Raw genomic sequence first — 12,320 nt, 5'->3', positions numbered from 1 at the left:
GGGCCCTATGGGACTTTATAGTAAGGGTCCTGCAACAGTTTCAAGAATCGTCTGTGATGATGAAATGCCCATGGTCCCTGGAATCTCTCTCTCTCTCTCTCTCTCTCTCTCTCTCTCTCTCTCTCTCTCTCTCTCTCTCTCTCTCTTCTCTCTCTCTCTCTCTCTCTCTCTCTCTCTCCTCTCTCTCTCTCTCTCTCTCTCTCTCTCTCTCTCTCTCTCTCTCTCTCAGTGATTTAAGAACAAAAAAAACTAAACAGAAAATGATATAGCTTAATATCAAGGGTAAGAAAGATAAACATTGAATAAAGTGTTATGCACATCAGATAATAATGCAAATATGATTCATGGGACTTAATATACAGAGGAGAGCACTTGATCCAGTTTCATAGTTGAGATTTCAGTTCCTTCTTTCTTTCTCATGTATGGGCTGGAAAAGTCTAGACTGAGTGATTTTGAGGTTTGTCCGAAAGTGTCTTTTCCAAGTTCCTTTTCTTCACCATCACTGCGCTTGCATTTAAAATGCTGATTCATATACTATGGTACACAATCATACATTTTATGGCTGAGATTTCAGTTTTGTCTTCTCCCTTTTCCTGTGAGAAGGAGTCTAGTCACATGATTTGTGGTTTGTCAGAAACCGTCTTTCCAAGTTCACATACACACTCTACACATTTGGGTTGATTTTTCCTTCTGTCCATTCATTGTATAATATTAATCCTCAGTTAGAACTAAGTTTGATAACCTGCTACGCTATTAGTTGTTATGGCAGATTTGGCAGACGAGTCTCTTTTTTTTATACATATACAATTGACACGCCCAAAACAGGGATTCATTATTAATCAATGATTTTATAAACACATCAATTATTGATTATCAATTAAATTGATTAGTTTGATTAACTGTTCTGTGGATAATGCAGCTTCTACATGCATACTCTCTAGGATGTGTCCCAATGCCTATTCATTTCTTCAACAAAATCATTTTCAGGGTAACTCTTATTTTCATAGCTCAGTTGTCACTGAATCAAGCATTTATGAAAAAGTGATCAATACATGTTTTGGATCTTCTTTCCAACACAAGGTTGGTCATGAAAACAAAATGCTGTGTCAGGTTTTGTAAGGTTATATATCATCAGAATGTTCTTTGAAGTCGTTTATGTCAGTGGTTCTCAAACTTGTTCATGTCAAATTGATATACATTTGGCAGCGGACCGCCATCTGAAAATGTGTTGTGCTAGGGACCCCCAGAAGATAACATTTGTGTTAAAAAAATAATGTATATTATTCAACATTTTCAATTTTTTTTATATCTTTCAAAAAAATATTTTTGAAAATATATTTTTGAATAGTCAACTTATAAATGGATAAATAAAGCGGTTAGAATTATTGTGATGCTGTGTTGACTGCTTATGCTGTGGACCCCCTGGGTCAAGATGTGTTCTAAAATGGCTGATGTATAGGGTAGAACCGGGACGAACGACGCGCAGGGACGGTTGCAACACGGACCTTTTTTCATGCTACACTCAAAATTCGTCACATCCGGCGACGTCACCCTCTTCGTCTTCGGTCGAAAACATCAGACACGATTTTTTTTCCCAGTTCTGATCAAAATTGGCAGAGTTGAAGCCACTTTTGTGTATTTCCACACTGTAGTAAAAAATACCCTATTTGAGTGTTTTCCATTTGTACTGCTGTGTTTATTTGGTGCCGATTGTAAATGGATTTTGTCTGTTAGGCTAATCTGTGGGCTAACTCTCAGTGAAGGTTCCATTGAAAAATATTCATTAGCTTTTGTGCTAGCTAGCAAAACATCCGGGGAGGGCAGGGAGGGACGAACGGCGCATTAAGCCACTCGATGCATTACGGACAGGGAGGGACGAACGGTGCATGTGTAAAACACAAAGTTGAGGAAACAGACAGAGGGGACATTAACATGATACATTTATTTGACTATCAGCATGGTCATTTGCTCGTAGGGTTCTACTGAAGCATCAATGAGAGTTAGATGCCAGAAATGTAACGTTTGTGCTTGTTATAGGACATTTCATCCGACCGCGCCGTCCGCCCCCCGTGTATGCACCGTTCGTCCCGACTGGCGGCCGTGTGCGGAGAGTAGCGCAACGTCACTTTACTTACCGATTGCGTTCGACTCGTTTCACTAAAATTAAAACGGACTGCGGGTAATGGGAGAGGACAAGTGTCTCTTGTTCACAAAAAAGTATGGTTACATGAAATTAAGTAATCTCTGTGCAGGGAGGGAAATAGAAAAGGGTGCGTCGTTGGACCCCACTCTCCCCTATAGGGGTTAAAGTGCCCAGCCCCCCCCCCCCCCTCCTCCTGATGATTTCACAACGTGACAAATAGGAGGTGTAGCGTTAGCCTGGTAAACCCTCCCTCCAGAAATCTCATTTGTATTTTATTTCAGGAGTGAAATACAAATGAGATTTCTGGAGGGAGGGTTTACCAGGCTAGTGTAGCGTGTGAAGAGCTTCATTTACTTTACTTTCTCTCTCATTGCGTGACAATAAGCAGACATGTACCAGTCTACTGTGACCACATCTTCTCCTCTCTGTCTGCTGTCCTCATACCCATACTCTGAACACACAGACACATGTACTCACTCACACACACACACACACACACACACACACACACACACACACACACACACACACACACACACACACACACACACACACACACACACACACACACACACACACACACACACACACACACACACACACACACACACACACACACACACACAGTTCATTATCATTGACAGCCATGACAGACAGACAGACAGAAAGACAGACAGACGGGTACAAAAGGTACACTGACAACAGGTACATTACATTACATTACAGTCATTTAGCAGACGCTTTTATCCAAAGCGACTTACAATAAGTGTATTCAACATAGGTAGGGAACGAAAACTACTAATCACCAGAGGTCTTTAGTGCATTTTCTGCAAAAACAAGCAACCAAGAGTATACCTAGCGCTAAGGTAAAAGTGCAATATATCAGCTACCTATTTCCTTAAACAGATTGAAAATAGCTAAATCAAATGAGCATGAGCTAAAACAAATAAGTGTATCGACTAAACAAGATCCAGTAAACAATACAACAATAGAAAACAAGCGTCCGTACAACTAGTTAACAACAAGTACAGGTACAACAGGTACTCCACAACCGAGTGGGACATGCATTCACAACTTGCATCATTCCCAAGTAGACCCAACGGTAGTATCCTATAACAATAACATACAGGCCTATACATGTATACAATAAGCCTGTAAATACAATGAGGTTGTAGTATGACATTGATGACTATAATAATGGTTTGCTCATGTGATTAGTTGTGTGATCTGACTGCTCTGTAAATACAAATAAAAGCCTTTTCCTTTATTTACATACTGTACACTTACCTTAGTACATGTTTGTTGATCTTTGTTTTAGGAATACACCCCCCTGGAGAGCATTCCGGGCGGAATGTGGCGAATGTGGTGTGTGTGTGTGTGTGTGTGTGTGTGTGTGTGTGTGTGTGTGTGTGTGTGTGTGTGTGTGTGTGTGTGTGTGTGTGTGTGTGTGTGTGTGTGTGTGTGTGTGTGTATGTGTGTGTGTGTGTGTGTGTGCCTATTATTTTTATTATTATGTATATATTTTCAAAAATGTGAAAACGTAAAGAATAAGAGCATCCCTTGGAAAATGGTCTGAAATAATGTAAAGTATACTGTATATGATTTTTTTTTATATGATGTATATATGAACACAAAAAATAGCCCTCGGCAGATTAGTCTGGCCCCGCTCGGTTGTGATAGGATTGGATTTTAGTCTGGCCATGCCAGGCTAAACATTTTTAACACATGAATAAACCCACACAACATCCAGATAGGATTTAATTCCCCACAATGAGAAACAGTGATAGGGTACTTGTAATGTTCTGGCATTATGTTCTGATACTGAAGCATGAACACATCTTATTGTCAAATCATCACATTTATATAATGCACTAAATGCCTTTTTGAGATACATGACATTCACAAGATCAGCTGAGGATAATATTATATGACTTCATTTTATAGAGGTTCCTTATGGCTGGAGGATCTCAGTCAAAAGTCAAACACAAACACTGACGAACGTACAATTGCTACGTGTTACTCATATCGAACCTTGAACTGAGCATATATTTGCTGATTGGCGTCATGACGCACTGTGAGCTTAGATCATGTTACTGGCATGCACTTACAGAAACCTGAATGCAAGAACGACGGCAACACACACATGCACAAATGCAGCGTGCACGAATGTGCGTGTGCATTGGCGTGTGCACATGCACTGTTTCGACCTACATGAAGTCGAATTTTTGCACAATCAGGCCCCCGACCCAAAATGAGTTTTTTGACCCCTCTGTGTCTATTGTAACGATGAACAGAGAACAATGCCACACAGAAAGTCTGTTTTTATGGCCTGCAAACAACTTCCTGCAGCCACATCATGTGTGGCTGCAGGAAGTTGTTTGCAGTTATCATTGTTGCCGGGCAGAAAACTCATATCTCATATCTATGCCCTACTTCGTCAGCGGCACATGAAAGTGGCCAAAATAGCTGATCTACAAGCCCATAGTGCTTAATGATGCGACGCGTTATAACCTTGTGGATCGGCTGTTTTAGATAAAAAATGTGTGGAAGTGTAGAAGTAGTTTATTTTGATCAATTTAAAAGCATATCAATACAACGCCTTCATTAGTTGTCATAGTAACATAGACCAAAAAGGTGTAGGCTGAAGCCTTAGCTTATTATGCCTACCCTTTTTTATCTCTGTATAGCTATCATGTGAATGTGTGTTTGTGTTATAAATATTGAACCAATGAAAAGTATTAACAACAGCTTGTGACTGAATAATACCTATAGATTGCATACATTTTCCCCCAATTTTTCTGAAAAAGTAACAATTTTAGACGTACAAGGTTTCCACCCATCAGCAAAAATATGCTCAGTTTAAGTTTCAATATGAGTAACAGAGCATGTTCAGAGTGAGACTTTGACTGAGCTGTTAACCCTTTAAGACCGGGAACGCATCGGTGCCACTCTAAGATTTATTTGGCTATTCAAAAATAAAAATAAAATTTGCACTGGCAGATTTGTCTGGTTTCCAGGCAAAAGAAAAGTTAGGCGGATTTTGGAAAAATACTACAGTAAACGTTGGCAGTAACTTTTATGTTTGAGATGAGAGTGGGCCTTCAATTTAAAGGAGTGTAAATACTGTAGTATAACAGGTTTAGTTCAGCGTAGCCTACTGCCTTTCCATTTCTCTACATTACTTTGCCGTCTACTTGTGGAGAGAGAGAGAGAGAGAGAGTTGTCTACTTGTAGAGAGAGAGAGAGAGAGAGAGAGAGAGAGAGAGAGAGAGAGAGAGAGAGAGAGAGAGAGAGAGAGAGAGAGAGAGAGAGAGAGAGAGAGAGCGAGAGAGAATGCACTATCTGTATACCAACCTACTAGTGTACTTAACCACACTGCCCTCTGCAGGCTAATCACTGACCTGCATGTCTTTATATGTGTGAGGGAGAATGTATTCTGGAGGGAACTTCTTCTCGTTGTCGTTGTTGAAGAGCTGGTCCAAAATGGAGCGGCTGAAGAAACAGAAAATAATAAAGTCACATAAATCTGAAGAGGTTGAACATTTACATCTATGGACAAAATGATTTATACATACATAAATACATAGATAATAAAGAGGCGGGGGGGGCTTTTGTGCACTGGAATATATTGAATGCTGTATTATTCCTGCTGTGGACAGTAATGCATGGCTGCACACAGAATACTTATTGTATATATTAAGTGAAATTGGATGTGATGGCACACGATGGCACACAAATAAATGAGGAGACACAATTGGAACTGGAACAAATGGTCTGATAAATGGGTACTGGGTGTGCTCTGTAAGTTGTTGCTCTCTTAATAAGTATTTTCCCCCCAAGAATGACTTATTTCCTATCAATTACACACCCCATGCATGAAGCCTTGAATTCATGGAGATATATTTTAGTTTTTGATGCATTCCTGATTAAATAATATGATGAGTGGATCATCGGTCAGTAGGAGACTCAGTAGGACTCAGTAGGAATCTCCTACTCAATGAAGACTCAGTAATTTAACTCAATGGTGACTCGGTAGGAGTCGACTTCTGTGTAATGTCTGTGTTCTCTAACATTTCAGCTAACACCCCTGATGTCATTGTTTTTTTTACATAAACCATTTGATCCCTATTAACCCTAAATGTGTCAAAAAAATAGCAGATCTACAAGCTCACAATGAGCTTGTAGATCTGCTACTTTTGGCATAGAGTGTAGAGTGGAAAAAGAGCAGACCAAGTACAGAGCCAAAGGTCAAGCTTAATAAGCATTGTTGATAAGCAATTCAACATATTAAAGGTAGGGTAGTAGTGATATTTAATTGATAGGTAGTGATATTTTTTGGGTTAAAACAAAAAGCTTTTTGTTAAAAGGTTAAAGCTCTATATTCTGATAGTAACCCACTGAGCATTTTTCTATTAGACGTCTAAAATACGTCTAAGGTTTAGGCTAAAACAGGGTTATAATTTATCTAACAGTGACAGTTTTATAGCGGTCTAGGCTTAGCCTAGACGTTGATTAGCTGTTTTTTAAGCTACCCGTGGGTGGTGCATAAGCTCCCGAGCACCCACAGGATCGGCACCATGACTTTTTCGTTCAGCCAAGCTCATCTCCAGTCATGTTTAACAGTGCTCTCAATGACAGTCACGTCCGAACCTTCTTTTATCACCAACGCCACCGCGATGATATCGTTCGACTGGACCGCGGCCACAAGTGGGAGTAATTTAATGCATCTTCTCACGAGAAACAATCCAATATAGAGGCCGCTGGATAAACCTCCAACTACTGCTTTGAAAACCTATCATGATACCATTACCGTCCCAAATGAAACACCGCAGTGTTTGCAATGGCACCTGTATGAGTGACTTTTGTGAGTCAGAGTGACAAATAAATCCTCTCGAATCTCTCCTCTCGAATTGGTAAACATAGCAATTGTTCCGCTGCTTATTTTAATGGAAGAGAACGTAAGCATACGTTTATTTTTAATTACTGCTGGTCTTCCGTGTCAACAAATAATTAGATTGTAACTGTTACGTAGCGTAATCCAGTTTCGATTTAAAACTCCATTGTCTTCCATTATTCCTGGGATTTCATCTTTTGGAAACCGTCCACCTTCCATAACTTCACAGTGGTAAATCTGTGCTACTTTAAGTCATACGTTAATGAGAGGGGGAACGGAGCACAACATACTTAGTTGCACCGTAAATAGCAGATCTACAAGCTCACAACGCGTCCTATTCGTGATGCGTTGTGAGCTTGTAGATCTGCTATTTACTGCGCACGACAACGGCACACAACTAAGTATAGCTGAGGCTAACACGTGGGGCCCGCTGGGGTGTCAAGTCACAATCAGCACGTCATGGCACAGCACTCTGAACCACAGCTGATCTTTATGATAGATCACAGGGGAGGATGGATGGCTTTTAGTTTGGAGATAATTTTGACTAGCAAGTATATGCTGCGTTTTCATTTTGACGACTTCGGTCATGTCACTCACACCACGGCCATCGCTACACATAACCCCCATTGTTTTAATATTTTTTTTTGCATATCTGCACTGATCTCATAAATAGCCTCTAAGGAATCCTCAAGGCGTAAATCCGTCGCCACAACGGAGAACTTTAATCCATGCACTTTGTAACTGGCTGTTTTCCCATTATCTGACTGCACTGGCAGTGTTTATGTCCTTTGTACAAGGCATTCTTGTACTTCTCTTTATGTGGACATAAATAAATATTTCAAATGTGTGTGTGTGTGTGTGTGTGTGTGTGTGTGTGTGTGTGTGTGTGTGTGTGTGTGTGTGTGTGTGTGTGTGTGTGTGTGTCCACGTTCTCCCACTCCTAGTCCCTGTTCCTTTCCCCTCTGCTCCCTTCCTGAAAAAAATACGACAAAATGATGGAGTTTGCGCAAAAACTAATTCCGCTAAAGTTGATTCTTGATGCACCCAAAGTGTAGAGATGATCCTACCAAAGGTATTAAGAACAACCACAATGTTTTACTTACTCTCACCGTTGCATCTGTTCTCTTTACAGCAGGAGCGGTTGCTTCAGTTAGATTGACACACATGTTCTCAGAGGCACAGCCCTTCCCTGTCAGCTTCATGGTTCCGATTGTCACTGTGAACACAAATTCATAAAAGAGTCATTCATAATTTAACCCATTAAGACCTGAGGCCGATTCTACAAAATGTGTTCTAAACAGCAATCGTGTCATAAATTAACACGATTTGCCTTCGGCACTTTAAACGAGCACATGTTCTGCAATCCTGCCTGGTCTGAGGCAGGCCAAGTTTGAACCAGCAGGAGAACAGAGGACTCCACTTCCACTGGTTGCATAAAGTTCCTTGCCCTGTGCTAGAGGAATGAATTGTCTAAACCCCTTCAGGTGTGTCATTGTTGGTGTCGCCTATATAAGAGACCGGTGTTCGTTACACTGCCATTTGTTGATTCTGAGGAAATCACTGCATTATTATTTTTTTGGGCACATTTTTTCCTTGACCTCAACCTAAATGCTCTTCCTTGAAATCTGGTAATCTCTAAAGTATCACCAAATGAAAAGGCATCTCCTATTTAGTTGGAAATTATACTTTAAAACAAATTCTACTGTGTTTGGTTCCAAACTTAAATTGGACTAGCGGTCATTTTGGATTTGACCTCTCACGGTCCTCAGAGGTCAAATCTAACTTTCCTCCCCTTCTGAAAATGAACATTACGGCATATACTAACTATGCTGAAAGTTTCATGTTTTTTTTATTTTTATTATCTGTCCCAGGGTCGTCTCAACGTTTTTCAGGCCAAGGACCCCCTTAGCTAAGAGAGAGAGATGAAGCAGGGACCCCCACTAGATATTGGATTCATGTTAAATGTGTATTTCCAGACATGCAACCACTTAAACCCTCAATATTTTGTAAACTTGACCTTTGGCTCTGCTGCTTATTCCCTCTACACCAAATGTATTTGCCAAAAATAGCCGATCTAGAAGCTCACAACGACCCCTGATCTGTGCTATTGTCACACACACACACACACACACACACACACACACACACACACACACACACACACACACACACACACACACACACACACACACACACACACACACACACACACACACACACACACACACACACACCGTGAACCGTGAAGCTGACAGGGAAGGGCTGTGCCTCTGAGAACATGTGTGTCAATCTAACTGAAGCAACCTGCTGTAAAGAGAACAGATGCAACGGTGAGAGTAAGTAAAACATTGTGGTTGTTCTTCATACCTTTGGTAGGATTATATCTACACTTTGGGTTCATCAAGAATCAACTTTAGTGGAATTAGTTTTTGCGTAAACTCCACCATTTTGTCGTATTTTTTCAGGAAGGGAGTAGAGGGGAAAGGAACAGGGACTAGGAGTGGGAGAACGTGGACACACACACACACACACACACACACACACACACACACACACACACACACACACACACACACACACACACACACACACACACACACACACACACACACACACACACACACACACACACACACACACACAGAGAGAACAAGAATCAAGAAGGTCACTGCTCATACAGGTGTACTAGTGAAATGTAAGTGTAAGCTCTGCAATACTGGGCAACAATAATAAAGACAACAATATAATAATAAGATAAAGATAATAAGATGAGGAATTCAATAGTAACAATGGGGTGTTTGTAGCTCTGGATCCAAAGCATGTGGACCTACCAACAATATGTTACCACGTTCGCACCTTATACCTCATGTATATACTGCATTCTGCTGGTCTTATGCTGTGTGGAAAGTGTATACTATATGTAGATATCTTGATATTGTTATGGTCTCTTGATCTGCTTATTTAATGTTAGTTTCCCTGCTCTTCTCATCCCTTTTCTGGAAAACAACACAATGGAGCTTAATGCTAAAACAGTGAATAAAGTGTATTCTTGACAGTTGACAGAAATGCTGAGTGTCGTGCATATAGCTTCTATGCACAGTTTCATTCGGAATGAATACTCTTCTATTCGGAATGAATGAATGGATGAATTCATTCATAGAAATGCTCATGTAAACACCTCAATTGGAATAGAATATTCCATTCCAGTCTGACCCGAATGAATTTTCATTCGGGTTTGGAGGGGTGGTATAGACCGTTTGAATCGGGATATACCAATCGGAATTGACCATGTAAACACTTTATTCCGAACGCTCCTCTCTGTTTGGAATACATGTATTCCTCTGCTTAGTAGTGCTGTCAGAATTGTCCAAAAATGACCTATCAAATCTCTAATTCGGCCACGGTTGGTGCTGAGAAGCGCTCGCTCCTGCGGGATAAAATGTATGATTCTATTCTATATAGCGTCATTTAATAAGCCTTTTTCTAAACGGGTATTTTAGTCCTCAGTTTTTAAAAAGAATCCCTGGCCACATGACAAAGATTTTTTTTTTTTTATCCCTGTCCACACGTAAACGCAGAAACGCATTGATCAGCTGCAAGTTTCAATTTTAAATCAGATTTTATTTTATCATTTGTATTTATTTTATATATGAGGGGCCAAATACATATACATTTTAATCACATGTTAAGGCCCAATACTGCAATAGCTGCATTATTTTAATAGCATACGTGAACACAAATAAATGAAAACAACATTATTAGGGCGCAGCTGCAGCGAAAACAGATGAGTTTTACTTCATCAATTCATTACATGGACAGCCGGAACGGTCGTCCCAAAACACCCCGCCCCACGCACCTTTTGAGCGGGCCATCCACGGCTGCTCCATGGTCGCTGGATTTTGACCCGGGGCGATTGTGTTTTAGGGAGACAGACCCCGCATTCAACCTGTGTGCGCTATGCGGCGCAGAAAGAGAGTTTTCGTCACAGTGAATGAGTTACAGCATGTTTCAAAGCTTTTTCATAATAATACAAGAAAAACGTGACACTCGGCATAATGAGTAGCTTATACAAGTTATACTTTATACTTAAGTATATTTTGATGCCAATACTTTTGTACTTTTGCCATAAATGAGCGTGCCTTGTTTCATAGACTGTAGTGTTGCTCTCTCTCTCTCTCTCCATTTATTATTATAATGACCATGAGCAGTCCAGTGTTTATGTATTATTATTTATTTTTATAATGACCATGTGCAAATGCGATTCGTACCTACATGAGAAATGTGATCGTATAGGCTAGCCTACGTTTTACCGTGTCTGGTACCAATACAAAAAAAGAAACTGGTCTGAACTTGTAGATCTGCTACTTTTGCATTAAAACGACGATAACAAAGGAACACAGGTTTGCACCGCATACAACGCTGCCTGGCCAGGAGTCGGTGTGTTGCTTACCGGCCTGCCTACGACCGACAGACCTCCGCCGCGGAGGCACAAGGGGGCTATTGCCTCCTCCCATGCCCACCAGGGGAAGCTCTGCTCTGGGTACTGGCCCTGGTCCATGCCCGGGCGTAGGCGGGAACCACTTTGCGCATGTCAAAAGTTATATTCCGAATGAATGCTTTGGTCATGTAAACGAGAAATACTTTTATTCGGGTCCCATGTAAACATATGCAGGTGAGTGGATCGGATTTCTCTATTCGGAATGAGTTCATTCTGAATGAATACATGATGTCCATGTAACAGCAGCCAGTGGGCCTCTTCCTTACTTCCTTCACAGGTGTTACCAATGATACTAATGAAGGCTCTGTTCCATTTAGTGTAGCCTGAGGCTACGAGCTCAATCCATGGTCTTGAAGGGCGGACCCAAACACAGCCGCCTGGATTTGTGCGTGGCTTCCTATTGCTTCACCAATCTATGTCCCCGCCTCCCCTCCCCTCCCCCCCTCGGCCTGTGCACGGAGCACGCTGACGTCACCAAATTTAGAGCGACGCCCCTCTGCACTCTGATTGGTTAGGAGATAACAAGGTCCAAGACCATCCTTCCTGCATCGCTCCCCCAGGCTTTTTTTCTTTTGTAACAAAAAAAAAAGCCTGGGTTTCCGAGGCTACATTTAATGTAGCACAGTGGTTCTCAAAGTTTTTAATTTCAAGGACCCCCATAACTCTGAGAGTGTACAAATGGAACCAAATGGATCCTTACGGGTCCATTTGGTTCCATTTGTACACTCTCAGAGCCATAGCTGAGTGGTTAGTGAGCCCGCCTAGGGAGCCAGAGGCCCTGGTTG

The sequence above is a fragment of the Gymnoscopelus braueri genome (assembly GCF_963280865.1).
Source record: "Gymnoscopelus braueri genome assembly, chromosome: 4".
Taxonomy (NCBI): Eukaryota; Metazoa; Chordata; class Actinopteri; order Myctophiformes; family Myctophidae; genus Gymnoscopelus; species Gymnoscopelus braueri.
This window is presented reverse-complemented; position numbering follows the sequence as displayed.